The sequence below is a fragment of the Coenobita brevimanus genome, chromosome 100 (genome assembly GCF_032717465.1).
Source record: "Coenobita brevimanus isolate Jiangsu-jjx chromosome 100, ASM3271746v2, whole genome shotgun sequence".
In the NCBI taxonomy this organism is placed as follows: domain Eukaryota; kingdom Metazoa; phylum Arthropoda; class Malacostraca; order Decapoda; family Coenobitidae; genus Coenobita; species Coenobita brevimanus.
Window position 1 is genome coordinate 8,074,627 of NC_137053.1, and position 19,276 is coordinate 8,093,902.

Consider the following 19,276-nt stretch of genomic DNA (forward strand, 5'->3'; position numbering starts at 1 on the left):
ATATATATATATATATTTTATAAATAACAACGGAGGAAGGAAAAACAAATGGGTAAAAAAATAATAATCCATACACCAGATTACTGGTGTCCTCTGTTCATAAAATATCTGTAACAGTTAGACTTGAACAGTTGTGGGTTGAAATTTGGAGGAAAACAACTCTGGGGAAGCGAGTTCCAGAGAGATGCAGTTCGGGGAATGAAAGAATTCTGATAGGCAGAAGTTCTGCAATATGGTTGAGTGACATTCCAGTCATGAGCGCTACCAGATGCCCGTGTAGCACGAGGGAAGGCATGGAGAGGTGGCACCATGGACGCAACTTCGTCTGAGCATTTGCCAAAAAAATATCTGTAAAATAATGCAAGGGAGGCAACATTCCTTCTTACTTGCAGGGGAGGTAGTTTATATGTAATGGCAGGGTTGTTAATGATTCTAACAGCTTTATTCTGAATTTTGTCTAGTTGTCTTAATGCAACCTCTCCACAACCATTCCACAAGGGTGAGCAATATTCAAGCTGAGAGCGCACATGACTCTTATAAATTACTGCTAACTGCTCATCGGCGAAGAAGTTACGGACTCTGTACAATAATCCAAGTTTCTTTGAGGCGGTTTTAGCAAGTGATCTGACATGAGAGGTCCAGCTGAGGGCACTGTCAAGTGAGACACCAAGAATTTCAATACTTTTGGAGATGGGAATATTAGTAGCACTGAAGGTAATGTACGAATCTGGCAATATCTGTCTATTAGTAAACTGTATATATTTATTTTACTAGCATTAAAAGAGACAAGGTTGTTTTGTCCCCATTCACTGATTGTAGATAGATCTTGATTTATGGAGATGGCTGTACTGAGTTGAGAGGTAGAGAAATTAGACTTTGTAAATGGATGTCTGAGTGTGAATGAACTATGTAGTGTTGAGTCATCTGCATATGAGTGAATGGGATTGTGAGTGACAGATAAGAGATCATTAATATGAACCAGAAATAGGGTTGGCGCCAGAACTGATCCCTGCGGCACGCCGGCGTTAATTGAGTGGAAATTCGAATATACATCATCTACTTTTACTCTTATTTTCCTGTCACTAAGATAAGAAGAAATCAAAGGAACAAAAGACGTTAGTCCATAGCAAGGGAGTTTGGACAGCAGGGAACGGTGCCATACTCTGTCAAAAGCTTTAGAGATATCAAGAGCTACTGCATGAGTTTCTCCAAAAAGATCAATTGATTGATGGATGGTATGAGTTAAGAGATTGAGTATGTCAATGGTGGATCTTTCGTGGCGAAAACCGTATTGTTTATCACTAATTAAGTTGTTGGATTCTAGATGTTTAACAATATGCTTATTAATTAAAGTTTCAAATACCTTACCAAGAGAAGATGTGACAGCTATTGGTCTGTAATTGGAGGGGTCAGACAAACTTCCTTTCTTCGGAACTGGGTGGATATTGGCTTCTTTCCATGAATTTGAGAATAAAGAAGTACGTATGCATAGTCTGAATAATTTAGCTAGGACAGAGGCAAGTTCAGGGGAACACTTTTTCAAAACAATGGGCGGAATTCCATCTGGGCCTGGAGCTTTGTTGGTAGGTAAATTGTCTAGGATGGATTTTACATATCTTGTCTGTATTTTAAGTGGGGCAATTTTGGGAGAATCAAGTTCCAGTACTGAGACATTCTGGCTGGTATCATCTATGGTAGAGTTTCTGGCAAAGGTACTAGCATAGATATCTGCTTTCCCACGTGGGTCATTTGTAATATTGCCATCTGAAGATTTTAGTGGGGGAATATATATATATATATATATATATATATATATATATATATATATATATATATATATATATAATCACTGTTTGAATTTCTAAATGTGGTGTCATTCAGCAAAAGAATCTGTATTGCCTGTGTTGTGTCTTTGTGTAGGAAGGATGTGTGAATGTAACTGGCAAGGCTTCTTCCATGGCCATCACTTCTGTCTCTTCGAATGCGTAATTGATAGATGGAGTGTTCGATGTGCTCTGACCTGAATTTCTTGTAGTAGCATAATGTGTATGTTGGTTTTGAGTTGATGATTGTCGATTTGTGGTGTTCTGTGGCACAGGCCATCGACATTTATTTGTAATATAGCTGCATATTTGAGGGAGTTTTTATTTAATGTTGGTTTGTGATGTAGGAGTGGTGTTTGAGGACAGGGGATGAATTGTAGTTATAGAGGTTCTGAATGTAGGGAGACTGTTGGAGGGGTAGAAGAATTTTGTTTACAGTGATAGTTGGATTACGAATACAGGAAAATTGTTTGAAATGTAATTTCCTAATACTGCTGTTATCATTTCTATCATCTTCATCACTGGCATCATCTTATCCAGTTTATTCCTATCAGAATTTTAACACTAACTGACGAGCCAAAAGGTTTCTTGTAACATAGAGTCCATTTTCAATATACTTAAAAATATATATACATATATATATATATATATATATATATATATATATATATATATATATATATATATATATATATATATATATATATAAAGGAAATGGACGCCTGGTAGTCTAGTGGGTTAGAGGGCTCCTGCCGGATTTTTCCCTTAATGAATTTACAGAGTTTACAGCTTGTGGGAGAATGGGGTATATTCTCACTTAATGTGACTCACGAAAGGGCAACTTACCACTCTCACTCTAATGTTCAGACTGAAAACCCCGTCACCTGGTCCCTGAACTCTCGATAGGACCGTAAATTATCCGATGGTAAAACTGAAATACTAGCTTTTTAACCTAACAGTGTTATCTTTATGTCAATATCAGTTACAAATTTCACATAAATCGATATTCTTAAATGTTACACATTTTCATATGCAGCAGAAATACTCCTGTCATACTAACTCTAAGCTAAGCTGCCTCCCGATCATCTGACGTTAAGTGTATTACTGTAACTTTCCTCCATCTGGGGTAGGTCGCTACCTCATCAACCCACAAGCACAGGGTATGACCACTTCTTACCTTTCACTCACATGCAAAATGAACGTCGTATTCTCCCTCTCTTGGAGTGTAGTGACACCGTTTTCAGCGTTAATATGCTGAGTTTGGATATTTTTCGTGGTTTCCCTGCCCCAACACCACACCCAGTCCGCCATAACCCACGTTCGCATGCATTATTCATGGTTAGTTTGCGCGGCTAATGCCCCTTGTTTCCCTCATGTGGCCGTGAATATGGCACATTGCTCTGTTTTTTCACCGACACGGAATAAGATTTATAACCGAAATGTGTAATTAGAGTGAAAAATGTTAACTTAGTGGGAGTTGAGTGTCATTTGTGGCAGTGGTATATACTGCGGCTTTCTTCCCCCCTCAGCCATTATGCCAGACTATGTTGCCCTCTGTGGTTCTGCAGTTACGTGAATATTCCGAAAACATTCATGTAGCCTAGACTTTCTACTGTTGTCCTTATACGAGTATACATCATAATGGAGAAAGAAGTACCAAAAATGTTCTTTGAGCACTCACTCAAAGGTCTCACGCGAATGCACGAATCATGTAAAGCCATTACCCTTCTACGAGCACGTTGGTAAGTTCATAGTTTACACTAGGCTGTCAGAAGAAAAGTTACGAAAATTTTATTACTCTCAAACCTCTCTTCCTATTTCTCCCATCTTTCCTGTCACTTCTTATTACTTTTCATTCCTTTACAGGTGGCTTTACATTGAGTGACAAGCCAAATGGTTTCCTGTAAGCTAAGAAACCATTTACAACGCTGGGTGGTAACTTTATAACTAAACCATGCGCGCTCCCTACGTGTCAACAAGTGGGTTGGTGGAGGGTTAGTGCCCCTCCCCGTAAAACAAATAACTCAAAGTCAAATGGCCACCCCTTGTGGGATTATGGCGTCTGGCAATAGATAGATAGATAGATGAAAATAGTTAACGATGACTATTATGGTTTTGGTGATCATTTTCTCCCATTCCCCAATATAATCCCTCCTGCAACCCCAGTGCATCAAATCACGATGCAGCACATACTTGTTCACCATACTATGAAATACATGGAAACTGTGGTTATGGGAACTGTTTACCATACATTGCATGGTACACAAGGTTTCTATGATTAAAGTAAAAAAGCTGACAGAAGAATAGAAAAAAATACATTTTCTTAGTATCAGGCAATTAAAGTACATTCATATGAGAAAAAATTATATTTCTCCATTTGTAATCCATTGTGGATATGACATCACTCAGATATTATTGTATGTTCTACACACCACCAGACATTTTCCTTCTGCTGAGGGATACTCCTGCTCTACAAACACTTGAGTCAGTATATCTGAATGATAAAATTCCTTGCTAAAAAGAAAAAATCTGTACAAAACTCACTCTTACCAAAAGTACAAAACAGAGTACCACAAACCACATCAAATTCACCAAATCGTATGATGTTTTTGTTTCCCCTCAGCTTCGTTTCTTCTCATTGTCGAACAGACATAACATAATGTCAAACGATGCTCAACCCATAGAAATCTAATCTCAGTTTATATCAAACTCGCTGTTAGAAGATCGGAGATCACATGATTTGAAAAAAAAAAAAAAAAAAAAACTAACAATTTTCTTATTTCTTTTGCCCTATATATAATCTAATTCTCTTTCCATGTGATGGAGCCATAGACGGTGCATTTAAACGTTAGTTGACGCCAATCACAACCACGGGCAAAGATAATCACAAATGGCCCAAAACAACCTTATAATACAGTACTGACACATACGGAACTATAGATCGAGCATCATTAGCCACACCAGATCGACTGAAATTAAAGTAGGTCCACTTAAGAGATCCTATCTCTGCATTTAATGGCTTCGCCGTTTTTGTATTTCAGTGATATACTTTGTCGCTTTCCAAGTGACATTTTACTTCGGATCTGTTTCAGACTCTACTTTTTCTTTAGTAGTTTCTTTTACCTGATCCATGTTCTTCTTTTTTTCCCCTGTCTGTTGTCGAGAAGGTTATTTAAATCCTTTCTTTTTCATCTTTCTTTTATTTAACTTTCAATCTCCTTTCTTCATTTCATGAGTTCGAGTGTTATTTATGAATACTTGTTGGCTTTTGTTGAATTAGCTTTCCATCCTACCTCCGCTGATTCTTTTAGCATTTGTGTTAGTCTGTCATTCAACTCATCAATGTCACACTCAGCATAACTTATAACCTGAAATCTGTTCGTTATTCCTAACTGAAAGGCTGTTTTGCTTTTCTATCTATTGCCAGACGCCTTAATCCCATACGGGGTGGCCACAAACAAATCACTTCCACGTCGCCCTGTCCCCTGCCATTTCACTGCCCTGCTCCCAGCTCACACCCCTCTCTCTCATAAACCACTCCACTCCATCCCTCCATCTCATCTTTGGCCTTCCCCTCCCTCTCTCCCCTTCCACCTCGCTCACATACACTCTCCTCGTCAGTCTCTCATTCTCCATCCTCTCCACATGGCCAAACTACCTCAGTGTGTTTCTCCTAACACTACCTATCACATCCACATCCAGACAACAACGCTCCTTAACATCCTCATTTGTCAGTCCGTCTGTTCATGTGACTCCACAGGCTCCTTTCAAATAACTCATTTCCACTGCTCTCACTCTTGACTTGTGTTCCTCCAACAAGGTCCAAGCTTCACATCCATACGTTAGAGTTGGTATTACAATAGTCATGTAGTAACTTTTTCACTTCCATGCTCACTTCCCTGTTTCTTAACACTGCGTTCATGGAAACAGCAACCTTTCTTCCTTGTTGTACCCTTTCCAGCACTTCACCCTCCAAACTCTCATCCTTACTCATCACACAACCCAAGTACTTAAATGTACTCACATTTTTCATTTCCTCCTCATCCAACCTCACTGCACATTCACTGACTTCACTTCTGTCAAAGACCATAACTTTACTCTTCCCTACATTCACCTATAGATTCTATTTCTTACACTCTCCCAAATTCATCCACCAAGCCTTGGAGCTCCCCTTCACCTTCACTTAACAACACAGTATCATCTGCAAACAACATTACAGGGAGTTTCCAAACACTACCCTCTCTCATTAGGGCCACTACAGCATCCACTGCTCTACCTTGTATCTCTTTTATGACCCCATCCATATACAGATTGAACAACCATGGAGACATGACACATCCGTTTCAACCCAACCTACAAATAGAAAAATTCACTCAGTTCACTATCCACACACACTGCAGCCTTAGCACCCTCATACATACCGTTCACAGCATTCAACAACTTCCCATCTACTCCATATATTCTTAATGCTTTCTACAATCCTTGTCTATCCACCCTGTCATATGCTTTCTCCAAATCAATGAAGGCTGCGCACAATTTCTTTCCCTTCTCTAGAAATTTTCCACTACAGATCTAAGAATGATTATCTGATATACACAACCTCTTCCCTTCCTAAAACCTCCCTGTTTTCCTCCAATTAATTCGCCTGTTATTTTCCTAACTCTGTCAATAAGTATCCTACCATATTCTTTTCCTATTACACTAAGAAGACAAAAGTCCCTGTGATTACTACGCACTTCTTATTGCCCTTTTCCTTTGCACAAGGAAATAATTAAATCTGACGTCCAATCCTCCGGGACTCTACCTCCCAGGCCAATCTGCACATCTTCCACATCCATTCTACTACTATGTCTCCCTCATGCTTCAGCATTTCACCACACACTCCATCATTTTCTGGGGCTTTCCTCATCTTGACTTTCTTCATTGCTTCCACAACTTCCATCATACTGATTTTTTCCTGTCTTCCCACCTCCCTCCTTCTCCGAGCCATTCCCCAGCCACTTATACTCACACTACTTTAATTTTCTATGTTCAACAATTCCTTAAAGTGTTCTCTCCATCTGTTCACTTATTCTCCTTTCTCCACTAGTAATCTATCATTTTTATCTTTCACTCCCCCACCAACTTCATTGCCACCCTGTCTAACTCTCTTTACCTCTTTCCAGAACATTATCTTACAGTCTCTCCACTTTACACTCAAGCTCCTTCCAAGTTCCTCATCCACTCTCTTCTTACTCTCTCTTAACAATCTATTCACCTTTCTCTTACTTTCTCATATAACACTCTCTTCTGTCTCTCAACATCTTCCACGCCCCCATTTCTCATACATTCATTATATGCTTTCTTCTTTTGTGCCACAGCCTGTCTCACCTCTTCATTCCCCCATGCTGTTCCTTGCACCCCCTTTCGTCTTCTCTTCACCCCACACACAACCTCACATGCTGCACATATTTCTTCTGTGAATATATCTTGCACACACCTTCCACATCCCCCATCTGCTCCAATCCATATTTACCCAATCGTTCCTCCACTTCTCTCTTATATTCTGCCTTTTTCTCATCCTCTTGTAACCTTTCCACCCTCCTTACATTTACTCCTTCCTCCCGTCCTTCCCTTCTTCTATTTCTCCATTTTACTTGGACCTTGATTCTGACCACCACTTGGTGTTGGTCAGAAAGTCCACTCCCCCAACCTCTATATGCTCTTGCATCCATTACACACCTTTGTATCCTTTCATCCACACACATAATCTATCATTGCCTTCCGTTCATTCAGTTCACCATCCACCCTTCTCATCACTCACCATGTATACCTGTGGATCATTTTGTGCCTGAAGAGATGTTGGCTATCACCAACCCCCTCCCAGCACAAATGTCCACTAACGCACTGCCATTCTCATCTGTCTCAGCAGGCACACCCCACTCACCAACTACTTCATCCACCTTCACATTCCCTACTTTACCATTCATATCACTAATCAAAAACACTCTCTCATGCCTTTCAAACTTTTCCATGCACACTTCCACATTTGTCCAGAACTCTTCTCTCACTCTGCTTGCACGATCTTGCTTTGGTACTTGCACGCACACAATTGCCCACATTTGTAGTCCAACTTTCAATCTTACCCACACAATCCTTGAGCCAACTGGCTCATACTCTCTTACATTCTCCTTCCATCTGATACTCACAATAATACACACTTCTTCTTTTGCCTTTTCATTCTCACCTACTCCCTCACACATACCCCATCCATACTCCCATTCTCTCACACTCTCTCCTCTCCATTTAGTTTTAGTTAATCCACATACATCCACTTTCGCACCCTCAGGCACCTGGACAATCTCTCTCTCTTTCACCTCGTCATTTGCACCCCTCTCATTCCACGTCGCCATCCATATCATGTCCTTTGTTTGGTCCTTAGTCGTCATCTTTTGGTCAGCCCAGGTCCGAGGCTTCTTGTTCGTATTTTTAGTTAGTTGTTTTCCGGGGAGGCACATTAACCCTCCACCAGTTCACTTGCTGTCACATAGGGAACATGTGTCGGTTGGTTATAAGGTTACCACCCTGCGTTGTAAATGATTTCCTAGTTTACAGGAAATCTTTTGGCCCCCCACTCAATGTAGAGCTACCCTAAAAACAGAGTACCCCTTCACTAAGTGGGTAGATGATGGGCGCCCCCACCTTACATCTATTGGGCATTTCTTTTTATTTTTAACCCGCGGCGTCCCGTCGACGTTCTTTAACGTCCACACGTTTTGTAACTGCCAATCCCGTCGACGTACATAAACATGAAAAAATTGCAAGGTCCCTAATTTGCACAATTTTCAATTTTCGCGAGTCATTTTTGGTACTTATACACGTGATGCCTTCCTCAACAAGATGCCAGGCAGGGACAATGCCTTACCCAGCATGACCTCCTCCCCCCCCTACATGCCATTGTCTCAGCAATTCACCTATTATCAGTGACCTGGCCAGTATAGCCATGTCATGCCACGGTACAAACCAATATACTCTTGTACTACATATAAATTCGTACCAAATAAATAAATAAATACCGTTTATGAGTGGTGTGAAATAGTTATCCTCCCATAGAACTCGTTTTCTTTGGTGCCAGCCTGATAGAAAACCCAGTAAGGTAAGGAGGTACTCCTACCTGTAATGAGTATTTTAAACCTCAGGTGAGTGATTTCTCTATGAATTTTCGATGTTTCTCACCAAAAGCGAAGGTTTGAGCAAAAAAAAAAAAAAAATTCCTAAAATGGTCGGGATTAGGGGGAGTCAGTGGTGGAAAAGTGGTCGGGATGGGGCGGGTTAATCATCTTTCTTTCACTCCTGATATTGAATCTGGCTGTGGAACCCACCATTCTATGGTCACTAGCTTTATTTACTTTGTTGATAACTGTGATATTTATGATCGTATGAGTCTTCTCTGCTATAATGAAGTCGATTTCATTCTTTATTTCTCCATTTGGACTTCTCCAGGTCCATTTTCTCCTTGATCTTTTGTGGAAGAATGTGATCATTATTCTCATGTTATATATTTCAGAAAAACTTACTACCATTTTACCTCTGTTATTCATTTCTCCCACTGTAAGGACTCCATATTATAATTACAAATCATAATAAATAGATAGATAGATAGATAGATAGACAGACATAGAAGCAACAAGTCAGGGGATGAGATAGGTATTGTGTCTGCGAGAATTGAGCAATGCTAAACATGCTTACACACTCTAACTCAAGGAATGCTTTATAGGCACACAACAGCGCCTAGTGACCATACACACACATACTCACACACAGGTTTCTAGAACATTCCAACAACAGTGTAACACACGTGAAACGACCCCTGCTACACCAGAATTTAGGAAGCAGAGCTTAGAAGGAGGTTAGCCATACAACCGACAGGTAGTAGGGAGAAGGAGCCTAGCAACATGGGCGAGAGAGAGAGAGAGAGAGCGAGACAGGGAGGTAGCTCGTGGGACTCTATACTTCACTCGTGTGTGTAAGACTTTGTTAATATTTCCAAGACAAATAATAATAGTCCCATACTATCCTTTACCATTCCTGTCACTGCATGACAAATGGTAACGAAGATTATCTACTTACAAACTATTCACGTATAACAACCGCTCGTCCACGAGTCTAATATATGTATAACTGATCTACAAAACTTCACTAGAAGAAGCTACAAAGTTACTGTAAGACCACTCCGAATTTCCCATGCATGCTTCTCCATTTTCGATCTCACAAATTTTGCTTTGAAGTCTCCCTTGAGTACAGTATATGCGGTCTTCTCTGTAGTGGAATAGGTGGTTCCTGTCTTGGAGCTGAATTAATTTTTCTTCTTTTCTGTGGATCTCACACAATATCCCAAGTGAAGTTCTCTAATTCAGTCATTAAGGTATCAAGTTTGCAATCTTCTGCGAGGCTTCCTACGTTGTACAGAGATTTTCATGGACTTCAGAGTGTTTGTTATTTCGGTCTTTGATTTGTGCAGACAGTTCCTACTCAATTTCGGTGATACACTGCCCGTAAGCAAAGGAGGCAGTGCACTTTTTTTTTATGCAAGAAAGAAGGTACCAAATGCTGAAGCCTAAAAACAGTTCCATCAAAGAAAAAACAAAAGCAATACAACAGAGAGCCAAATTTAAGATCAGTTCATATCCAGATGCCTGGATACACTGCGTTTGAAAGAATGGAGATCATAGGAAGTAGGAAATACAGATAGAGGGAGACAGTTCCAGAGTTGACCTCGAAATGAATGGATCTTGAATATGGCTCTCTTTTGTACTGTTTATTATTTTCATGGATGAAACTGTTTTGTGGGCTCAGCCTTTGGTTCCTTCTTCCTCGGATCAATATATATATATATATATATATATATATATATATATATATATATATATATATATATATATATATATATATATATATATATATATATCCATGTCTATCTATCTATCTATTTATCTATCTATCTATAATCTATATATATATATATATATATATATATATATAGATAGATAGATAGATAGATAGATAGATAGATAGATAGATATACTCGATATCCGTGTGTGTGTGTGTGTCTGTGTGTGTGTGTATATCCAGATCTATACCTATCGTTCTATCTATCCATATATATATATATATATATATATATATATATATATATATATATATATATATATATATATATATATATATATATATATGGAGAGTTGGCCTGCATCTCTAACGGACCCAGGTTCAAATCCCGCTGGGGTAGGGAACAGTTTAAGGATTTGAATTTCATAAATATCAGACTTTACTGATCTACCAGACGACCCGCCGACATGTCGTAAACGTACCCCTGCTAATATCGATACACCAGTCCTGTATGAGACAACCCTAGCATGTATTCAGTGTGGTCGATGGGTGTTGCACCGAAGTGGTGACATGTAGAGATGTATGGTATGTAGGAGGACTACAGGGCCTTGAAAGCAGGTTGTGAAGCCTATGCCCAGAGTCGGTCACATAATATATATATATATATATATATATATATATATATATATATATATATATATATATATATATATATATATATATATTCGTGTGTGTGTGTATTCCTATATCTATATCTACCTTTTCTATCTATCCATATATATATATATATATATATATATATATATATATATATATATATATATATATATATATATATATATAATGCGAGGAAGATGGAACCAAAGGCTGAGCCTGCAAAACAGTTCCTTCCAAGAAAAAAAAAATTACAAAAGAGAGCCAAATTCGAGATCTGTTCATTTCGAGATATCTGGACACACTGCATTTGAAAGACTGGAGATCATAAGAAGTAGGAAATACAGACAGAGGGTGACAGTTCCAAAAATTGACCTGTTGCATGAATGAAGGTTTACTCTTGCATTATGGAGCTGAACAGAAAAGGGATAAGAGTTTGTTGCTAGAGGGGTGTGCACCCGTCGAAAAGGTGGAGGGATGCAAGCAGACAGTTCAGAGGAGCAGTGACCATTGAAGTAGCGATAGAAAAGAGATAAAGAGGCAACAGCACTGTGAAGAGAAAGAGGTTGAAGGGAGCCGGTAAGAGGAGAAGAATTAATGAGACAAAAAGCCTTTTAATCCTCCCTATCGAGAAGAACTGTATGTGGGGAGCCTACCCACACATGAGAGTTGTACTCTAAACAGGGGTGAATAAAACCCATGTATAAAGTCAACAACTGTGCAGGGGTAAAGAAGGCATGGAGTCGGCTTAGCATACCTAATCTCTTGGAAGCAGATTTTACAAGAGATGCAATATAATCTTTGCAAGATAAGTCCCAAGTAAATAAAACCCTAGGTATGTTCAAGGATGGGGCAGGATTGAGCTGGATATTATTAAACATTAGTGGGTACTCCTGTGGAAGATTGTGTCAGGTTGACAGGTGTTAAAAACTGAGTTTTTGATGCATTAAAAACAACAAGATTATTTTTACCCCAGTCAGAGATACAAGCCATGTCAGACATTAGGTGTGCCATAGCCTCATCCCTTTTCTGTTGAAGTAACTGCTGAGATGGACGTTGCGAGAACCGAATGGAAAGGTGAAGGGTGGAATCATCAGCATACGAGTGGATAGGGTTAGATGTACAGCTGAGGTCATTGATGAATAAAAGAAAGAGAGTTGGTGGTAGGACAGATCCCTGAGGAACACCACTGTTGATAGATCTAGGAGAGGAACGATGGCCATCTACAAGAGCAGCTATAAATTGACCAGAGAGGAAGCTATATATGAAGGCACAGATAGAAGTATAGAAATCGTATGAGGGCAGTTTGGAAATTAACCTGCTGCGTCCTGTCAACCTTTGGGTACGTTGCAACATTTTGCATTTGCCAGTCCCGACGATGTACTGGTACGTCGTGCAATTGCGAAGTCCCTAATTTGCACAATTCTCAATTTTCGCGCGTGATTTTTCATACGTATACACGGGACACCTTCCTCTATTCCTCTACAAGATGCCAAGCAGGGACAATGCCTTACACCGCATAACCTCCCCCTCCCTCCCCGCACGCCATTGTCTCGGCAATTCACCTGTTACCAGTGATCTAGACTATGAACACATTCAGGGCCTGAGTGATTCCCCAATCGATGACAGTGTGGAGGACAAAGTTTACATAGCATTAGAGGAAGAAACAGTCAGAAATGATGATCAGGTAATGTGGCAAAAGAAAGTCAGGTATGGTGATGAGTTAGTGAGAGAAACAATGCTTATAATGCCTATATTACTGTTTGAAAACCAATATACTCTCGTACTACATATAAATTCGTACCAAGTAAATAAATAAATACCGTTTATGAGTGGTGTGAAATAGTTACCCTCCCATAGAACTCGTTTTCTTTGGTGCCAGCCTGTTAGAAAACCCAGTCAGGTAAGGAGGTACTGCTACCTGGATCGAGTATTTTAAACCTCAGATGAGCGATTTCGCTATGAAATTTTGATGTTTCTCACCAAACGCAGAGGTTTTAGCCAAAAAAAATTTTTTCGAAAATACCTCGGGATTTGGGGGTGTCGGAGGTGCGAAATAGCTCGGGACGTGATGGGTTAAAGATTTATGCCAGACTCGATCGAAAGCCTTTGAGATGTCAAGTGCAATGGCAAAGCTTTCACCAAAGTCCCGAATGGAGGATGACCATGAGTCTGAAAGGTAGATGAGAAGATCGCCAGGGGAGTGTCCCTGATGGAACCCATACTGACGATCAGAGAGAAGGTTGTAGTAGGAAAGATGCTTTAAAATTTTTCTATTAAGAATTGACTTGAAAACTTTTGAGACACAGGATGTTTAGGCAATTGGACGATAGTTAGAGGGTTGGGAATGGCCACCCTTCTTTGGGACTGGCTGAATGAGAGTAAACTTCCAGGAAGATGGAAAGGTACAAGTTTACAGACAAAGGGGAAAGAGTTTACCTAGGCAGGGTGTAAGTACAGAAGCACAGTTCTTGAGGACAACAGGAGGGACTCCATCAGGCCCATATGCCTTGTTAGTATTGAGACAAGTGATGGCAGAAAATGCATCAGCTGAAGAAATTTTAATATCATCCGTGAGGACGTCTGAGGGGGGAAGTGATGGAGGAACAGCACTGGAATCATCTAAGGTGGAATTGGAGGAAAGAGTCTGAGTGAAGAGATCTGCATTATCAGTAGATGAAATAACTACAGAGCCATCAGAGTAGAAATGAGGAGGGAAGGATGATGAGGTAAAGTTGTTAGAAAGATTTTTGGCAAGGTGCCAGAAGGAGCGGGAAGAATTCGAGTTGGAGAGTTGAGAGCATTTAGTACGGATGAAATTATTTTTAGTAGAGCGAAGAACAGACTTAGCACGATTCCGGGCAGAAACATAAAGAAGATGTGATTCAGGGGTGGGTTGGCTCTGGTACCTTTTATAGGCCCTCTCTTTGTTACAGACAGAATTAGAACAAGCGTGATTAACCCCTAAACCGCGGGGTTGTTTTTGCTTAACTTATGTGTCTCACAGGTGTATTCGCGCTCCGACACTCTCTAAAAATATTTGTCAAAAATCAGTTATTAGTCCTACAATATTAAAATTATATATGCATATGGCACATACCTTCAGCTTTTTCCTGGGATGTTTGTTGTGCCTTCGTCGAGTACCGTAGGACTTGTGAAGACCTCTGAAGTTGGGTAACAAAGTCTCCACTTTACACTTCCCGACAACCCGTAATATGATTACCACAGCCTGATATTATCACTAGAAACACTATTCTATGATTCTCAAATAGTTTGGAATCCATACTCCAGAAAAAAAAAACACTGCGAAAGCAATGAAAACTACGAGCATGTATGACCTCCCCGCTTTCGCTCGTTCGCTGCTGGTGTTCTGTCATTTATTATTCATTAAAAACACTCACACTTTATATTTCTATTACTATATAACACTTATATATATCTACAGTCTTTATCCATAAGTTTCCTTCAGTAATAGTAGTTTATTGTCACTGTAGGCATTCAATTTCTCTTTCAGTAAAATATGTAGCATTCACTTTCTCGTCCTGTATACTAGCGTTGAGAGTGAATCTGTAACTTTCACTTCCACTTTCATAACTCATAGTTTTCATACATGCTAGAGTGAAATTTTCACTTTCATTACTCCTAGTATATATACTCATATTCTTATATTACTACTCATTTACATTTCTATTTACATTCTCTATTTTATTTACATTATTTACATTTTTATTTTATTTACACTGTGTTATGCACTGTCACTTAGAGTAACTTATGAAACTATTTTCCACTGTTCACTTATATTTACATTCATTGCTTTCACTTGCTGTTTACACATTATTTACACATTATTTACATTTCCACTTCCACTGTTTTACTCACCAGAAAGATCGTAGTCACTGTCTATCATTTTCATCGACAAATTAGCCAGCTGAGGTTCCACAGCAGTCACTTAGCCCTTTACCTCTTTCCACACGAGGTTTAGTAGGGGGTAGAGGTCACAGGGCCCTTTGCATGGGGCTAAAAAGTGATGGAATTGGACAGGCGCGAATCCGGCGTGGCTTCACCTTGAAAGACGACAGTAAACTGAATACAGTGTGGTGGCCTAGCCGCCTAGAGGGAGTGCAATACTGCCAATGTCAGTGTGGTGACAGCTGCTAATATATACGCTATGAAATGATTGGCAGGAAATCTAGACAATACATAATAAATTAGGTAGTCCCAAGTGAATGTAAATATCACTTAGGCTTCTCCCTTCCTTTCTTATAGATATTTTTATTATGAGAATAGATTATACGGCATATTTCAAGGGGAAATAAACAGCGAAAATTAGCAAACGAGTGCATGTGAGGTGTTGTCAGGTGATAATTAGCCAATTCCAGGTGTATGGCACTATCACTTACCTTATTTCATTTTTGTATATAATATTTGGTAAAAGAATAGGGCATAGGGCTTATTTCAATGGATGAAATCAGTGGAAAATTCCAGGGAAGATTTGTTTAGCGAAGCACGGCCGGGCAGGCGAGAGGAGAGGGTAATGGAGGGGAGGCAGGGAGGGGAGTCAAGAACAGGGAGAAATGGCTAAATTGTCAACAATGGATGGGAGTACAGATGAGATTAAGAGTGCTGACTAGTGTTGGACATTGGCAGTACTGATAGATGATACAAGCCACCGCTTGAAAGCCCGGGCGAATTCAAAATAACACAGAATCACAAAAGTGATGCCCCACAGTATGATCCCTTGCTCCCAAGCGTCACAAAAGTGACGCCCCATGGTTCAGGGGTTAAACCAAGGCTTTCTTGCATTCGTCAAAGGATATGAGAAGGGAATGTATGCTTCCATGCCCGAGAGAATAACCTTCGTAATGCGCAATTCACACTCAGATGGCTCCCGGCCATGGAAGCAATAATCATTCCATGGAAAATCAAAGAAGTACTGCCTGAGGGCCTCCCAGTCTGCAGCTCCAAAGTGGACTTTTAACAGATGATGATCCAACAGGATCGCTCGTTTAATCATTAATAGCAGAATTCATGCTTGGCTGGGGGGATTGTGGCAAGTAATCTCATCTTTCTGCCACATAGTGTCTGGTGAGAGGTAATTTTTGTGCCTCCTTATTCAGGATATTCGGTGGAGCTCTATATACTGTATCAGTTTCGGTCCCATGAACCACGCCATCTAAGACGCTCCATTGTTTTATATATATATATATATATATGTGTGTGTGTGTGTGTGTGTGTGTGTGTGTGTGGAGTTTGGCACAAGGGGGTGGGAAGTAATTCTATCTTGTGCAGTGTTTGTGATAAATGGGTGCACAAGAGATGTAGTGGTATCAGAGGTAGACTGCGAGATAATGCTGATTTTATGTGTACGGTGTGTTGGGTGGAGCAAGTGGAGATTGTCAGGTGTGCAAGGATTGAACATGCTGGTGAATCTCTTGAGTGTGTGGAAGAGTTTTGTTCTTTGGGAGACATGTTGTGTGCTGGAGGAGGGGGTGGAGCTAGCTCTGCGGCTAGGGTGAGAAGTGGTTGGAAGAAGTTCATGGAGCTCTTGCCTCTTCTGACATTGAGAGGGTTCTTCCTATGTGCTAAGGGGTTTTTGTATGCTGAATGTGTTAGGAGTGTAATGCTGTATGGTAGTGAGACCTGGGCAGTAAAGGAGGAGGATATTCGCCAGCTCAGACGTACAGAAATGACAATGATTAGGTGGATGTGTAGCGCGTCCCTTCATGCAAGGTCCGGGGGGTCTGGGTTTACGATGGAAGAGTTGAGAGGTAGGATGGAACTGGAGTGTATTGGTGTTGTGAAGAGGAGAGGTAGATTGAGATGGTTTGGACATGTGGAGAGGATGGGAGATGATAATTGGGTGAGGAAGGTGAGAAGTGTTAATACTGGGGGTGGGGTTATGAAGGGTAGACCGAGAAAGACATGGGACGAGGTCATTAAGTGTGACCTCAGGGTTAAGGGACTGAACAGGGAGGATGCAATGGATCGTGCAGCGTGGAAAGCCATAATTAGGTGACCAAGGCTGACGCATGCAAGCATGTTGGAGCATTTATAAATGAAACGAAATGAAACGAATATATATTACGAGCCAGATATTACGAGCCATTACCCGCTAAATCATCAGGCGCCTTAATTTGGCTATATGGTTACCACCCAAAGTGGTGTGTGCGAAACCATTTTGCTTGTCTCTCAGTGTATACACACCCGCAGACAGATGGAGGAGGAAAGACTCAAGGAAAGACAGACAGAAAGAGTAGGAAGAGAAGAAGGAATGAAGAGAGGAAATTACAGTCACCGAGAGCATCACAACCTCAAGTGAGTGGATGGTGAGCTGCCCCACCTACCACTATAAATATATACCCGTATATATATATATATATATATATATATATATATATATATATATATATAGAGAGAGAGAGAGAGAGAGAGAGAGAGAGAGAGAGAGAGAGAGAGAGAGAGAGAGGAAGATGCAGAATTTTCACTTTTAACATGAAAAAATGTATGAAAATTGACCATAGGAGACACTAAGTACTTTGGTACACACATGCACAAAAACTGTTATAGCCATGGATAATCCCCTCTCCGACGTGCTGGCAAGCATTTACACGGAGATGAGAGCAATTTATTTACCTTAGTTAGGGTGAAAAACTTGCACTGTCTCTGATAACTCAAAACTTTCAAATATTCTGCCCTTTGTGCATACTTGTTCAAATCGTCACAAATTCCTTGACACTAAATTTCTAGAAGGACTATAAACAATTCGGAGCAAATCGAAGAAACAATAATATCAACTCAGCATACTAAGTCGGTGTTGTAATACAGCAAGTAAAGCATTTATGGAGGCAAAACTAACATTCCAGAATGCCAAGTCAGCCAAAGAACCCTTGACCTGCCTTAACATGAAAATTTTCTCGATGTTTACCTACTGAAAACACTTAATGTGCAGTTGTGGCCAGGTGTAGTAATCCACCTTCCTCCAGCTAAACCGAGAATGTGACAGCGCTGTAGTCGTGGTTACCACAGTTGCCGACTGTACATTTCTATTTACTGTAGGCTTTAAGTTTAAGACATACTTTAATATGTACAGTATAAGTGTAGTATTATTAATAAAGAGGCGTCAACTCTGGTAATGTTATATGAAGAGAGAAGATAAATAATGCATTGTTTCGTTTATATTATACAACCAGACAACGACCAGATATGAAAGTGTAGGTTTGGCTCCACTCCCCGATTTCCACCACAGCTGAACCCTTCACACACGCCTTGTATACTGAGTCGAATGATTCGTTTGTTACCAGGGGCGAGAGGAGAGGGAGTGTTGGAGTGCTGCTGAATATTGAAGAAATAAAGAGAAAAGGGGTAATGCAGGGGATAAAGGCGTAGTATTGCTCAGTCCTTGATATAACACACACACACACACACACACACAGCGAAAATAATGTACCAAACAGCTAACATAAACTTTTGCAGCAAATGTGGTCCCAGTCTGCAATTTCCCCTGTAGCCATAAAATTAATTAGGTTTTGATCATATCACCAACTTGAAGGGACAAATCACGGAGTAATGGCAATACTCTCACCTTGGCGACGAATTTAGCTGTCGGAGGTACCTGGAAAACTAGCAATATACAGACCCACCTTTCTGGATTCTTCGCTGTTGACTTGTGCATCTCTCCTTTGATTCAATGTTTTAATGGCTTGCTGTGGATTCTGCATTGCAGAACTTACAAAGCTACCAAATTAGTGTCTGCTTCATCCTCCAATAATGTTAGCAGTCTTACAGGCATCTTTTCCATGCCATTTAATTTATGTATATAATACATAAGTACTCATTTTGTGTTATTCACTATTAATTTTTTGGAATCGAAAGTGCATGAAATAAGGACATTAGAATATCAAGGGATGATATTCAAAATTAATCACTAAAGA